Here is a 15,376-nt window from a genome sequence, read left to right on the forward strand (position 1 = left end):
AGCAGGGTTTGTTGCACAGTTCATTTCACCCAAAGGAAACGTTGGTGACTCCCATTACCCCAAAGTCACCTGAGCAGTTGAGCAGTCTAGACCGGTTTCAGGGTGGTTTGGGGCAAGAGTTGAGCAAGACAAGCATTCGGTTGGATCTGACAGAGATGAGGATATTTGCCTTTCTCTTTTTATTATTAGTTCATGTGGATGATTTCTACAGTTATTTATAGTGTGTTTATAGTATATATTATTTTGTTTGTATTATTGAAGAAAGGTTAAAGTAGCATATAGAAAAACCAAGGAAGCAAATGAAGAAAATGACCAAAGATAGCCATGGAAGACAGCTACAACACAAGGAAGGGGAAAGAGTAAAAAGACTGATATGGAGATTATATTGCAAGATTAAGGAGAGTGATGCTTTAAATTTCACCATCTGCAAAGGACTGATTGAGCTTGCTCACTTTCTAGTTGCTTCTCTGGCTAATCTTTGAGCTTCAGCATTGCTTGCAACTTTTGAATGGGCAGGTACATACTTCCACTCAATGTTCATGTCCTGAGTCATATTATTCACCTCAGTGAATTGATCTCTGTGGACAACATCTTTATTTTTACTTGTTTTCCAGCCATTTTCTTTCCAGTTTCCAATCCATTCATTCATACCTTTGGAGATAAGTTGATTTTCTGGGTACATGGCAAATCTATCATTATTTGGGGCCTTTGCTTGCCTAATCCCTTTGGTAGCTGCTTCTAATGATGCTCTTTGGTTTCTCTGTCATCCAGAATGTGTACCACTTATGTTTAGATAAACATGTTTAGTAGACACCAGCACCTCCTTGCACTCCTCTTCTAATATTTTTAATATGCAATTTATTTATTTTTCAGTTCTTAACATTCACTTTCACAAGAATTTGAATTCAAAATTTTCTCCCCATCTCTTCCCATCTCCCACCCCAGGACAGCATGCACCCTATCCACCTCTTCCCCAAGTCTGTTCTCCCTTCTATTGCCCACCCTTCTTCCATCCCCCTTCCACTCTATTTTTCTGTAGGGCAAAATAGATTTCTATACTCTATTGCCTGTATAGTTTAATTTTACAGTTGCATGTTAAGACAATTTTTAACATTCATTCTTAAAGCTTTGAGTTCCATATTCTCTCCCTCCCTCCCCACTCACCCTCCTTCATGAAGAAAATAAGCAATTCAGTATGGGTCATACATGTGTAACAATGCAAAGTACTTCCATAATCTTTATGCTGTAAAAAACTAACCACCTTTCCCTCTGTCCTATCCTGCCCTCCATTTATTCCATTCTCTCCCATGACTTGTCCTCCCACAATAGTGTTTGCTTCTGATTATCCCATGTTCCATGTGGAAGAGGAAGTAGAGGGAGGAAGGGAAGCATCTCCATTCCCCTCCCCTTGTCATGAGAATCAATATAAATTATATTATTTGCTAAATGGGAGAATCAAAGCTAGAGAGAGAAAGGTAGAAGTAGCCTCTTCTTTGAACTGAAAAAGTGTTCTATACCTCCTTGCTTTCGCAACATCATACTAAAATACCAACTACTTTCTGCTATGTTTCAACATTTGTTAAGATGTAGGTTCCAAAGTTCCTACATGGTCAGCAGTTAACAAGAAAGGTAACTCTGAGCAAGTTCTATGAGATCCTCCTATAGGTCAATTCAACTTCCAGCACAATATGATAGACACATAAAAAACTCAATAAATTTCCTGAATTGCATAGATTCACCTAAATAAATCTTTCTTCCTTTTAAGGGTGCCTAAAGCAGAACAGTTTTTAATAGGCCAACATAATTTGAGGGAAACTATTAGAACAGGAGAGAATATCTAGCGTCTAGTCTCAACTCCACCAATCAGTAACTTTGTGAGCTTTAAGAAGTTGCTGCACTTCAACTATAGAATGGGGGATTCTTAATAGTAGAGCTTCAAGAATATACTAAAGGTTGGGTGAGAAGTGATACCACTTTCTGCTCAGCTGCTTGAGATTTTTTAAAACAGGTGATGGAGAGAGCACTGTGAGAGATTGAACTCTGACTCAGATAACTTAGCTGTGGTAAAGTGGAAAGATATAGGATTTAGAAGGAGAAGACATGGGTTCAGAACTCAACTCTGTCCCATTGTGATCTTGGACAAATTATTAACTTCTCTGGGCCTCAGTTTAATAATTTGTAATATTGAAGGGGTTTGTGTTGTTAATGTGGAAAAGCTCTGGATGTGAAATCTGAAAACATAAATTCAAGCTCTGTCTCTGTCTTTTCTGTCACCTAGGGCACATAGTCATTTTACATCTCTGAGTATCAATTTTCTCATCTGCAAAATGGTTCTCTTGGACATATCTTGATATGAATTGTGAGAGTGAGCTGTCTCTCAACTCTTCAGAGTAGAGGAACAAAGCTGCTTCCCATAAAATGGAAGTCTGAAAAGAGATTTACCATTTTGAGATATATTGAAGAATGTCTTAACATTTTGAGATAAATGAAAGCCAAATGTATATATAGCTTGTTACCCAGACATACTACTAGAAGTCTTCCACTTTACTTTTTATTACGCAGACACGCATCTCCTAAAAAAATCAAGTCCCCCAAAATCATAGTCCAATTTTATAGGATCACTAATTGGAAGGTACATTAAATGCCATATAGAACAGACTTTTAATTTAACAAATGTGAAACCTGAGGCCCAGAAAGGTGAATTGATTTACTCAAGATTCCATAAGTAGCAAGTGACAGAGAAAGAGTTTAAAACATAGAGTTCTGATTTAAGAGTTATTCTTTTCTCCCTGCTAACCTGTTTCCCACCTAACCTCCATTTTTTGAGTCTTCTCTATTTAATAGAGAAGAAAGAGAAAAGCTGCTTTATTTGTTGTGACAAGGAGAGAATAAAAAGCAGGGGTCTTCAAGTTGCTCTTCAGGCAATCACCAGAGGAGATGGCCTGATGATACACCTTCATTGTCTAGTTTTTAATGCTAGAATCTTTATGATCAGCTCCTTATTACCACTGAGGGTTGAAAAGGAAATTATACCTTCTTTGTTCCAAAGTCAATATCCAATGTAAGAGTCACTGATCTTAATTTTTTTAAAAAGAAGAGTACACTTTGCATGCCCCAGTGGCCTCCTCGCCTACTTTCTTCCCTTTCTCTAGAGAGTCTGTCTGTTCTGGTCTTGCCACTTCCTGCCCCTGTAACTTCTGATGATGTCTCAGGAGGCAGTTGATCCCATAGGGAAAATGAGTGGGGACAAGAAGCCGTTAGGTAGAAGTGAAGAAAATCAAAAAGAAGGAGGAAAAAAGAAAAATAAAGAAGGATCTGCTGATGGAGGTCGAATGGAGTTGAATCCTTGGCCTGAATATATCAACACATGTCTTGAGATGTATAATAAACTTAAAGCAGAACATGACACCATTATGTTAGAAAAAGCTTCAAAAGATAGTCAGCCAATTAAAGTCACCTTACCTGATGGTAAACAAGTTGATGCTGAATCCCGGAAAACTACTCCATACCAAGTGGCTTGTGGAATTAGTCAAGGTCTAGCTGATAACACAGTAATTGCCAAAGTAAATAAAGTCGTTTGGGATGTAGACCACCCTCTGGAAGACGACTGTACCTTGGAGCTTCTGAAGTTTGAGGATGAAGAAGGTCATGGTAAGGCCATGGAGAGAGTGTATGGTGGATGTTTGTGTTACAGTCCACCAACAGAAAATGGCTTTTATTATGACATGTACCTTGAGAATGGAGGCCTGTCTAGCAATGATTTCTCTGCTTTGGAGGCTTTGTGTAAGAAAATCATTAAAGAGAAACAGTTATTTGAAAGACTAGAAGTTAAGAAAGAAACCTTGCTTGAAATGTTTAAGTACAATAAATTCAAATGTTGGATCTTGAATGAAAAAGTGAATACTCCAACTACTATAGTCTATACGTGTGGTCCCTTAATAGATCTGTGCAGGGGTCCTCATGTAAGGCATACTGGCAAGATTAAGACTTTGAAAATTCACAAGAATTCATCTACATATTGGGAAGGCAAAGCTGATATGGAAACTCTTCAAAGAGTTTATGGCATTTCATTCCTAGACCCCAAAATGTTGAAAGAGTGGGAGAAATTCCAAGAGGAAGCAAAAAATAGAGATCACTGAAAGATTGGCCGGGATCAGGAACTCTATTTCTTTCATGAACTCAGGCCTGGAAGTTGCTTTTTCCTGCCAAAAGGAGCCCACATCTATAATACACTTATTGAATTCATTAGGAGTGTGTATAGGAAAAGGGGGTTCCAGGAGGTTGTCTCCCCAAATATCTATAATAGCAAACTCTGGATGACTTCAGCACACTGGCAGCACTACAGTGAAAACATGTTCTCTTTTGAAGTTGAGAAAGAGACATTTGCTCTGAAGCCCATGAACTGCCCTGGACACTGTCTTTTATTTGATCATTGGCCCAGATCTTGGAGGGAGTTACCTCTGTGAATAGCTGACTTTGGGGTACTTCATTGAAATGAGCTATCAGAAGCTCTCACAGGACTCACAAGAGTACAGAGATTCCAGCAGGATGATGCTCACATATTCTGTACCATGGAGCAGATTGAAGAGGAGATAAAGAATTGTTTGGACTTCTTGCAGATAGTGTATGATGTATTTGGATTTTCCTTTAAATTAAACCTTTCAACTTGCCCAGAAAAGTTCCTTGGCAATATTGAAGTATGGAATCAAGCTGAAAAGCAGCTTGAGAGCAGCCTTAATGAATTTGGTGAGAAGTGGGTGTTAAACCCTGGGGATGGAGCATTCTATGGACCAAAGATTGACATTGAGATTGAAGATGCTATTGGTCGATACCACCAGTGTGCAACAATTCAACTAGATTTTCAACTGCCAGTTAGATTTAATCTCACTTATGTAAGTCATGATGGTGGTGATAAAAAAAGGCCAGTAATTATTCATAGAGCTGTTTTGGGATCTGTGGAAAGAATGATTGCAATCCTAACTGAAAACTATGGAGGCAAATGGCCTTTCTGGCTGTCTCCTCGGCAGGTTATGGTGGTACCAGTGGGACCAACATGTGATGAATATGCCCAAAAGGTACAACAACAGTTCCATGACTCTAAATTAGTGACTGATGTTGATTTGGATCCAGGCTGTACATTGAACAAGAAGATCAGACATGCACAGCTAGCACAATATAACTTCATTCTAGTTGTTGGTGAAAAAGAGAAAGCCAGTGGAACTGTGAATATCCACACAAGAGATAACAAGGTGCACGGAGAACGCATGGTGTCTGAAAAAACTGAAAGGCTGCAGCAGCTGAAGCAGTCTTGAAGCAGGCAAGCAGAAGAAGAGTTTTAACAGACTTCCTCTCCTCCCTGCCCCAGCCCCCCAATTGGTTCAGTATCAAAAGAACAGCAGGTTTTTTTGTTTTTCCAAATAACATTAAATTTGTACAGATTGTATAACCTGTCAGTTTTGGCACTGCCTGCTCAGGATTTGAGATGACTTTTTAGGGGGAGCCTCCTATACTTGAAACATTTGATTAATAAAAAAAAAAAAGAAAAGTACAATTGAGTTTTGACTTGCTTGTGGTCTAATGCCATTAACAACAGCCTAACATCCCTCACCAAAAACAATCAAAGGGACAAAGGATAATAGATCACAACTAGAGGAGAACCTATGGGTCATTTTTCTAAATCTGTTATTTTACAGATCATGAACCAAGATTCTGAAATATTAAGAGACTTATTCAAGGTCTCACAGAGAGTTAGAATCAGGGCAGTCTTTGAGCCCTCATTTGACTATTTGATACTGTACTATGTTTGCTTCCAAATAACCCAATTTACATGGTTTTCAAGATTTGTAGTCTTTTCTCATGACTATGCTGTAAGTTTGGTAGTATAAGCATTATTATTTCTACTTCACAGATGAGGAAATTGAAGCTCAAAAAAAAAGGAATTTCAGTGACTTTCCCAAATCATATAGTTAATAAGTGCTGCTTGCACCTGGGATTTTAACCCAGATATAGATTAACAAATTATCTGTCAATAACTATCATTTTAGAATGACTGTTGTTGAAGATCTCTTCCAGCTCTAAAGATCTAACACTATCTCTAAATAGTTCTAGGAGAAAAATATTATTGTACATTACAACACAGCAGGATCTATTTTATAACATTACCATATGGATATTTCACTCACCATTTGAAGTGTAGTCTAGCATTTATTTAAGGAATTTACTGGCGCCTTTTATAAAAACATTTCCAAAGTATGCTTAAAGTTTATCACTTAACTGCATTTGTCATTCAGAAATGAGTCTCTAGGAAGAAAACTAAAATAAAGTAGCCTTAGGACTGAAAAAGTTTGCCTGGAAGACAAAAGAACATATTTTCAAATCCATAAATAATACTTGATAAAATGTGAAATCATAGAAAATTAATAACACTTTTCATTTGCATAGAACATTTATAGCTTCAAAATAGTTGTATATTCTTCTGTCATTGGAAGTTGCATGGTATAAGGTAAACACATAATGTAGTATCAATGAGAATATGGAAACAACAGGGTTATATGACTTCTTTAAGGTCATAGAGCTAGTTAATGACAGATATGTACTGAGTAGTTTTAGGAATATTTGCAAAACTTATGAGAAAGGAAGTTGGGACATGATTTTGAGGGACTTTAATTTTTTTTTTTTTTTTAGGAGTCATGTTGTGTTTGCACAATAAAATGGGAAGTGGGAGACTTCAACTAACATGTCTGAGTTAGAAGCTGTATGTAAATTTGCTTTCTCTTTATCTCAAAATTGTAAGAAATGCTTCATGCATAGTAAAAAGACAACTATACAGAGACAAAAAGAAATCTTCAAAAGAGAAATTAGCAGAAAGAAAAATGAATAAAAAAATGTTCCTTGTACAATGAAGAAATACTAGGGGCTAAAAGAATGCCAGGAGAAATCTACGAAAAAAATCATAATAATCATAACAATTCCACATTTACTAAAATTAATACTTTAGGTTAAGAATCACCGGTTGGTATCATTATTTACAATAGAGTTTGGAATCTCAATTACATTTAAAAGAAGAAAGAAATATAGGTAGAGTTAATGAAATTATCTCTAGCTATAAAATGATTTGGTTTGCTTAGAAAATGCTACTGAAAAGAAAAATTGTAATAACTTCAGTAAAATATCAGGGTAAAAATAAGTGGACAAAATAATCTTATTTTTACATATTACTAACAAAATTCCAAAGGAAGAGGTTGGAAAAGAAATTGCTTTTAAAATAACACCATAATTCAATCCAAGCTCTGTTCTGAATCCTCTTCTCTTTTCTCTCAATATATTATCTTGGAGATTTCATCACTCCTCTGATGAAACTCCCAAGTTTATTTATTTATCACTGTTTTCTCTTTTGGGTTCTAATACCACTCACATTAACATTGTCTATTGATCACATATACTTGGATGTTACATAGGCATTTCAAACTCAACATGTCAAAAACAAAACCTATTTCCTTTTCCCTATCTGCCCCTTCTCCATACTTGCCTATTTCATATATCTATAGAAATCTATAGATATATAAATATAGGTATGGATGTATGTATGCATGTACGTATGTATGCATATGTTGGTTGGTTGGTTGGTTGTTGTCCTTCGTCTTTGAAGAGGACCAAAATTACATCACCATTGTAAAGTGAAATTTCAGCGTGTCTGACTGAGACTGATCAGACCAATACAAGGTCGGAATGCTCTACTACAGGTTGGGCACAGATAGTCCATGTGAATATTTGGGGTGAATATCCCAAATTTGCACATCCTGTGTTTACTTTGTACTGTCTCAATTCTGCTTTGCTCAAAGAGCACAGCACATTTCCTTATGTGGGCATGCCATGCTGAGTGGTCATGTGCCAGTGTCTCCCATGTTGCAAAGTCAAGTTCAAAATTCTTGAGAGAGACCTAGAGAGTGTCCTTGTATCATTTCTTCTGGTCACCATGTGATCACCTGCCCCATGCAAGTTCTCCATAAAATAATCTTTTTTGGCAAGCATACATTTGGCATTAGAACAACATGGCCAACCCATCGAAGTTGCACTCTCTGAAGCACAGTTTGAAAACTTGGCAGCTCAACTCAAGCAAGGACTTCAGTGTCTGGTATCTTATGCTGCCAGGTGATCTTCAGAATCTTCCTAAGACAGTTCAAATGGAAAAGATTCAGTTTCCTGGCATGACGTTGGTAGACTGTCCATGTTTCTCAGGCATACAACAATGAGGTCTGCACAACAGCTCTGTAGACCTTCAATTTGGTAGTCAATCTAATACCTCTTCTCTCCCAAACTTTTCTTCAGAGTCTCCCAAACACTGAGCTAGCTCTGGCAATGTGTGCATCAACCTCATTGTCAATGTGTACATCCCTGGAAAGTACGCTGCCAAAGTAAGTGAATTTATCAACAACGTTCAAAACTTCTCCATTTGTTTTAACTGACGGTTCCACACATTGCCTTTGTCACTCTCACATCTTGTCTTTCTCTGCTCCTTACAATCACATAATTTATTAGATGCCAGTGTTTGCTGCAAGGGTGCATCCATGAAGTTTTATTGAATTTAGGTAAATGGAAGACAGTGTTGGTGATGAGAAGGTCATGTGATGCACAAGTCTTCAGCAGTAAATGACCATTGCTGTTGCTGTTTCCCACTCCATTCCTCCCTAGGACTCCCTGCCAAGTCTGGTAGTCTGAGCCTACTCTAGCATTAAAGACACCCAGAATTATAAGCTTGTCATCTTTTGGCATATTGATGATATATGTGTCTCTAGATCTTCATAAAATTTTTCTTTGACTTCTTCAAGGTTTGTGATAGTGGGAGCATAGGCACTGATGATGGTGACATGACGTTTTCCTGTGAGTGGCAATCACATTGTCATGAGCTTGTCATTGACTCCTTTTGGCAGGCACACTAGCTTGCTGATTAGACTGGTTTTGATTGCAAAACCCATGCCAACTTCATGGTGCTCCCCTTCACTCTGCCCACTTCAGAAAAAGGTGCATCCAGCTCCAGCCTCAGTAAGCTGGTCTTCATTTGCCAACCTTGTTTCACTCAGGGCTGTTATTTGAATGCAATACCTGTTGAGTGTCTTGCAACAAGAGTAGTTCTTCAGGGCTACTGGATTTTGCATTGTCTATTAGTGTGCACACGTTCCATGTGCCGATGGGGAGTGGAATCATCTTTGCAGATGTTTTCATACATTTTTTTATGTTTCGACCACATAGTGGGATTCCCCACCTGCCACAGTAATCAAGCCAGTGTTGGGTAAGCAGGCAATGTTTAGGGCACCTGTTCTAGCCCCCTTCCTCACACTAGGAGGTGAGCAGTGAGATCCTTAAAAGCCTGCTGAGACACCCAAGAGGCTGCTGAGTCCCATTGCTGCTTCCAGTGAGAAATGACCCTATGGCCAGGGCCACCTGTTTACAGGGTTGTGACTAAAACTCCCAGTGTATCCGCACCTGCTGCTTCATCACTTGCCTATTGCCATAGGACTTTGAGTCATAATAGTGAAATGGTATGAGTGATGTCTTTTGATTCGTGCATAAATTGGATTTGTGAGGCAGAATTGCACGAAGTCATCAGCCTCACTCTCTCCTCCAGAGTCATCATAGTGCAGTGGCAGGACAGAGTCCAGATGGCTGGTGATGGCTCTGGATGCAGTGGATGACCTTGGCATCTTTGGTGTCTAACCAAGCTCTAAGCACTCCACATTGCCTGTTTCATCTGCCTTCACGGTCATTGGAACAAATTGTTCTCATTAGTCCATTCCACCACATGAAGTCTTCACATGCTTAGGGTAGACACTCCCTAACTGACCAATGGGTTTGAGAATCCTTGGTTTCATTCAACCTGGTTTGGCCCTTCTGCTGAAATGGTTTACCAGGGTGTGGCTGCTGCACATGCGGTAGCTTCTTGGAGCCACAGGTGAGAGTTAAGTGGAATAAGTGGGCACCAAAGGTGAAAGAGTCCTAAAATAGGCTTACCAGCCATCACTTCAAAGGTACTAGTACTGGTACTGCTCCTGCCTGAACATACCCTACACCCCACATGCATATGTGTATACTTGTGTGTATGTATATATGTATATGTGTATGTATGTTTGTGTATGTATATGTGTGTATCTATATGTTCTGGACTATTACTTTCTGAATATGGAGTCAGAGGATCTTGATTTGTATCTAAATTCTGCTATTATCTTCTCTGTGACTTTAGACAAATCCCTTAACTTTTCTGGACTTTAATTATCTCATTTGTTTAAAAAATGGGGCTGAACTTAATGGCTTCTAAGGTCTCTTTCACTTCTTTTTTTTTTTCTTTCTTTTTTTATTATTATTATTTTTTAATGTTTAACAATCACTGCCACACAATTGAGATTTTATCCCCCCCACACCTACCCCCCACTACCCCACTCCCTCCCCACGACTGCATACAATTCTGTATAGGTTCTACATATACTTTCCTATTGAGTATATTTTCACTATAGTCATGCTATGTAGTCAGACTAAAATAAATGAAAGAAATCATATAACAAATCAAAACATGATACACAAACACATACACATACACAAACATGATCTGCTACATTTTGTGAATGACTTCCATATTTCTTTCTCTGAGTGTGGAAGGCATTTTGCCTTGAGAATCACCTTTGGGATTTTTTTTTTTTATAAGAAGCTTTTGCGTTATTACAAAATTCCAAGTCTACCAGAAAAAACTCTTGCACACTGTTGTCGTTGCTGTGCACAAATTTCTCCTGGTTCTGCTCCTTTCACTCAGCATCAGGTCATATAAGTCCTTCCAGGCCTCTCTGAAGTCTTCTTGTTCATCATTTCTTATGGCACAATAGTACTCCATTACATTCATATACCATAATTTATTCAGCCATTCCCCAATTGATGGACATCCCTTTGACTTCCAGTTTTTGGCAACTACATAGAGTGCTGCTATAAATATTTTCGTACATGTGGGACCCTTTCCCATTTTTATGATCTCTTGGGGATATAGTCCTAGTAGCGATATTGCTGGGTCAAAGGGTATGCACATTTTTGTAGCCCTTTGGGCATAGTTCCAAATTGCTCTCCAGAATGGTTGGATGCGCTCACAGCTCCACCAACAATGAATTAGTGTTCCAACTCTCCCACATCCTCTCCAGCATTTATCGTTTTCTTGTTCTGTCATGTTTGCCAATCTTATAGGTGTGATGCGGTACCTCAGAGTTGTTTTGATTTGCATTTCTCTAATCAATAGTGATTTAGAGCATTTTTTCATATGATTATAGATATCTTTAATTTCTTCCTCTGAAAATTGCCTGTTCATATCTTTTGACCATTTATCAATTGGGGAATGACGTGTATGATTATACATATGAGTCAGTTCTCTATATATTCTAGAAATGAGACCTTTATCCCCGAACTTAGCTGTAAAAATTCTTTCCCAATTTATTACATCCCTCCGGATTTTGGTTGCATTGGGTTTGGTTGTGCAAAAACTTCTCAGTTTAATGTAATCAAAGTTATCCATTTTGCATTTCATAATGCTTTCTATCTCTCCTTTAGTAAAGAATTCTTCCCTTCTCCATAGATCTGATAAATACACTATTCCTTGCTTCTCCAGTTTATTCATGGTATCAATCTTTATACCTAAATCATGTACCCATTTGGACTTAATTCTTATGTGCAGTGTCAGGTATGGGTCTATGCCTAATTTCCACCACACTGTTATCCAGTTTTCCCAGCAATTTTTATCAAACAATGAGTTCTTATCCCAGAAGCTGGAGTCCTTGGGTTTATCAAACAGAAGGTTGCTATATTCCTTGCCTACTGCATCTTGAGTGCCAAGTCTATTCCACTTGTCTACCTCTCTGATTCTTAGCCAATACCAAGTGGTTTTGATAATTGCTGCTTTATAGTACAGTTTGAGGTCTGGTAGCGCTAGGCCACCTTCCCAAGCATTTCTTCTCATTAGTCCCTTTGATATTGTGGACCTTTTGTTTTACCAAATGAATTTTGATATTATTTTATCCAGCTCTAGAAAATAATTGTCTGATAGTTTAATTGGTATGGCACTAAATAAGTATATTAATTTAGGAAGAATTGTCATTTTCATTATATTAGCATGGCCTACTCATGAGCAACTAATGTTTTTCCACTTACTTAAATCTGACTTTATTTGTGCAAAAAGTGTCTTGTAATTGTGTTCATATAATCCCTGGGTTTGTTTTGGCAGGTAGACTCCTAAGTATTTTATACTGTCTACCCTAGCTTTAAATGGGATTTCTCTTTCTATCTCTTGCTGTTGGACTTTGTTGCTAATATATAGGAATGAAGAAGATTTGTGTGGGTTTATTTTGTAACCTGCAACTTTGCCAAAGTTGTTTATTAATTCAAGTAATTTTTTACTTGAATCTCTGGGATTCTCTGGGTAAATCATCATATCATCTGCAAAGAGTGATAACTTAGTTTCTTCTTTGGCTATTCTTATTCCTTGAATATCTTTATCTTGTCTAATTGCTACAGGTAACATTTCTAGTACCATATTGAATAATAGTGGTGATAATGGACAACCTTGTTTCACCCCTGATCTTATTGGGAATGCATCTAGCTTATCCCCATTGCATATAATGCTTGCTGAAGGTTTTAGATAGATACTGGTTATTATTTTATGGAAAGTTCCCTTTATTCTTACGTTCTCCAATGTTTTTAGTAGGAATGGGTGTTGTATTTTGTCAAAAGCTTTTCTACATCTATTGAGAAAATCATGTGGTTTTTGTTAGCTTTGTTGTTGATGTGATTGATAATGCTAATAGTTTTCCTAATATTGAACCAACCCTGTAATCCTGGTATGAATCCTACCTGATCATAATGTATTAATCTCGTGATAAGATGCTGTATTCGTTTTGCTAAAATATTATTTAAAATTTTTGCATCTATATTCATTAGGGAAATTGGTCTATAATTTTCTTTCTCTGTTTTGTCTCTTCCTGGTTTGGGTATCAAAACCATATTTGTATCATAGAAAGAATTTGGGAGGACTCCTTCTTCCCCAATTTTCAAAAATAGTCTATATAGTATTGGAATTAACTATTCTTTAAATGTTTGATAGAATTCACTTGTGAATCCATCTGGCCCTGGAGATTTTTTCCTAGGGAGTTCATTGATGGCTTGTTCAATTTCTTTTTCTGAGATGGGGTTGTTTAAGTATTCAAAATCCTCTTCTGTTAATCTGGGCAATTTGTATTTTTTAAAATATTCATCCATCTCGTTTAGATTATCGAATCTGTGGGCATAAAGTTGGACAAAGTAGTTTCTAATTATTGTTTTAATTTCCTCCTCTTTGGAGGTGAGTTCACCCCTTTCATTTTTAATGTTAGTAATTTGATTTTCTTCTTTCTTTTTAATCAGATGACCAAAGGTTTATCAATTTTATTAGTTTTTTCATAAAACCAACTATTGGTTTTATTTATCTGTTCAATAGTTTTCTTAATTTCAATTTTATTAATCTCTCCTTTGGTTTTCAGTATTTCTAATTTGGTATTTACTTGGGGATTTTCAATTTGTTCTTTTTCTAGCTTTTTCAACTGCAAGCCCAAGTCATTGATCTCCTCTTTCTCTATTTTATTTATGTAAGCATTCAAAGATATAAAACTTCCCCTAATAACTGCTTTTGCAGTATCCCATAAGTTTTGGTATGTTGTCTCACTATTGTCATTCTCTTGAATGAAATTGTTGATTGTTTCTATGATTTCTTCTTTAACCCAACCCTTCTTTAGAATTAGATTATTTAGTTTCCAATTGACTTTTGGTTTCTCTTTCCATGGCCTTTTATTACATGTAATTTTTAGTGCATTATGATCTGAAAAGGATGCATTGATTATCTCTACCTTTCTGCACTGAATTGTGAGATTTTTATGTCCTAGTACATGGTCAATTTTTGTAAATGTTCCATGTACCGCTGAGAAAAAGTTATATTCCTTTCTATTCCCATTTAATTTTCTCCAAAGATCTATCATATCTACCTTATCCAGAGTTTTATTTACCTCCTTAACCTCTTTCTTGTTTATTTTGAGGTTAGATTTATGGAGTTCAGAGAGGGGGAGGTTGAGGTCCCCCACTAGTATAGTTTTGCTATCAATTTCTTCCTTCAACTCCCTCAACCTCTCCTCTAAGAATTTGGATGCTATACCACTTGGAGCATACATGTTTAGTAATGATATTGCTTCATTGTCTATGGTGCCTTTTAGCAGGATATAGTTTCCATCCTTATCCCTTTTGATTAGATCTATTTCTGCTTTTGCTTTGTCTGAGATTAGGATTGCTACTCCTGCCTTTCTTACATGAGCTGAAGCACAATATATTCTGCTCCACCCTTTGACCTTTATCCTATGTGTATCCCCCCGTTTCAAATGTGTTTCTTGTAAGCAGCATATTGTTGGATTATGGCTTTTAATCCTTTCTGCTATCCGTCTCCATTTTATGGGAGAGTTCATTCCATTCACATTCACAGCTATGATTACAATCTGTGTATTTCCCTCCAACCTCTTTCCCACCATTTCTGCTTTTAGCTCTCCCGTCTCCCTTCCCCTCCTCAATAGTATTCACTTTTCTCCCCCTCCTCCTGCAGCCTTCCCCTCCTTCTTTTAGCCCCCCTCCCTTTTACTCCCCTTTACTCTTATTGCTTCTTTGCTCCCTTTTAGCCACCCTCCCCTTTCTTCCCCCTTCCCCTCCTACTACCTCTAGAGCTAGTTAGGATTATCTACTTAAGATTATTGTTCCCTCCTTTAAACAAATCAGATGAGAGTACCTCTCAAACAATGCTCATCTCCCTCCTCTCCTTCCCTCTACTGTAGTTTTGTACTTCTTCCTGTGATATAATTTGCCATTTTCTGCTTCCCCCTTTTCACACCTCCTATTACAATCCCTTCTCATACTTAAATCATATTTTTGACATGACATCATTTACTTTATGCCCGTTCCCTCTACATATATCCCTTTTATCATAATAGCTGCACAGTTCTCAAGATTAACAGGTATCATCTTCCCTTATAGGGAGGTAAACAGTTTGCCCTAATTGAGTAGCAAGTTTTTGTTTTTGTTTTTTCCCCTCTGTTTAGCTTTTTATGATTCTCTGGAGACCTGCATTTGAAGATCAAATTGTCCATTGAGTTCTGGTGTTTTGGTCAGGAAGCTCTGGAAATCCCTTATTTCATTGAATGACTTTCTCCTTGCCTGAAATGTTATGCTGAACTTTGCTGGGTAGTTGATCCTTGGTTGAAGTCCCAACTCCTTTGCCTTACAGAATATTGGGTTCCAATTCTTTCGATCTTTTAATGTAGAAGCTGCAAGGTCCTGTGTG

The 15,376-nt window shown here is 37.4% G+C and overlaps 1 pseudogene; it reads left to right on the forward strand.

The window, feature by feature from the left end:
* The first annotated feature begins 3,200 nt into the window (after positions 1–3,200).
* Positions 3,201–5,339, forward strand: LOC140498635 (threonine--tRNA ligase 1, cytoplasmic pseudogene; annotated as a pseudogene).
* Positions 5,340–15,376: the final 10,037 nt, after the last annotated feature.

The sequence above is a fragment of the Notamacropus eugenii genome, chromosome 4 (assembly GCF_028372415.1).
Source record: "Notamacropus eugenii isolate mMacEug1 chromosome 4, mMacEug1.pri_v2, whole genome shotgun sequence".
Lineage (NCBI taxonomy): Eukaryota > Metazoa > Chordata > Mammalia > Diprotodontia > Macropodidae > Notamacropus > Notamacropus eugenii.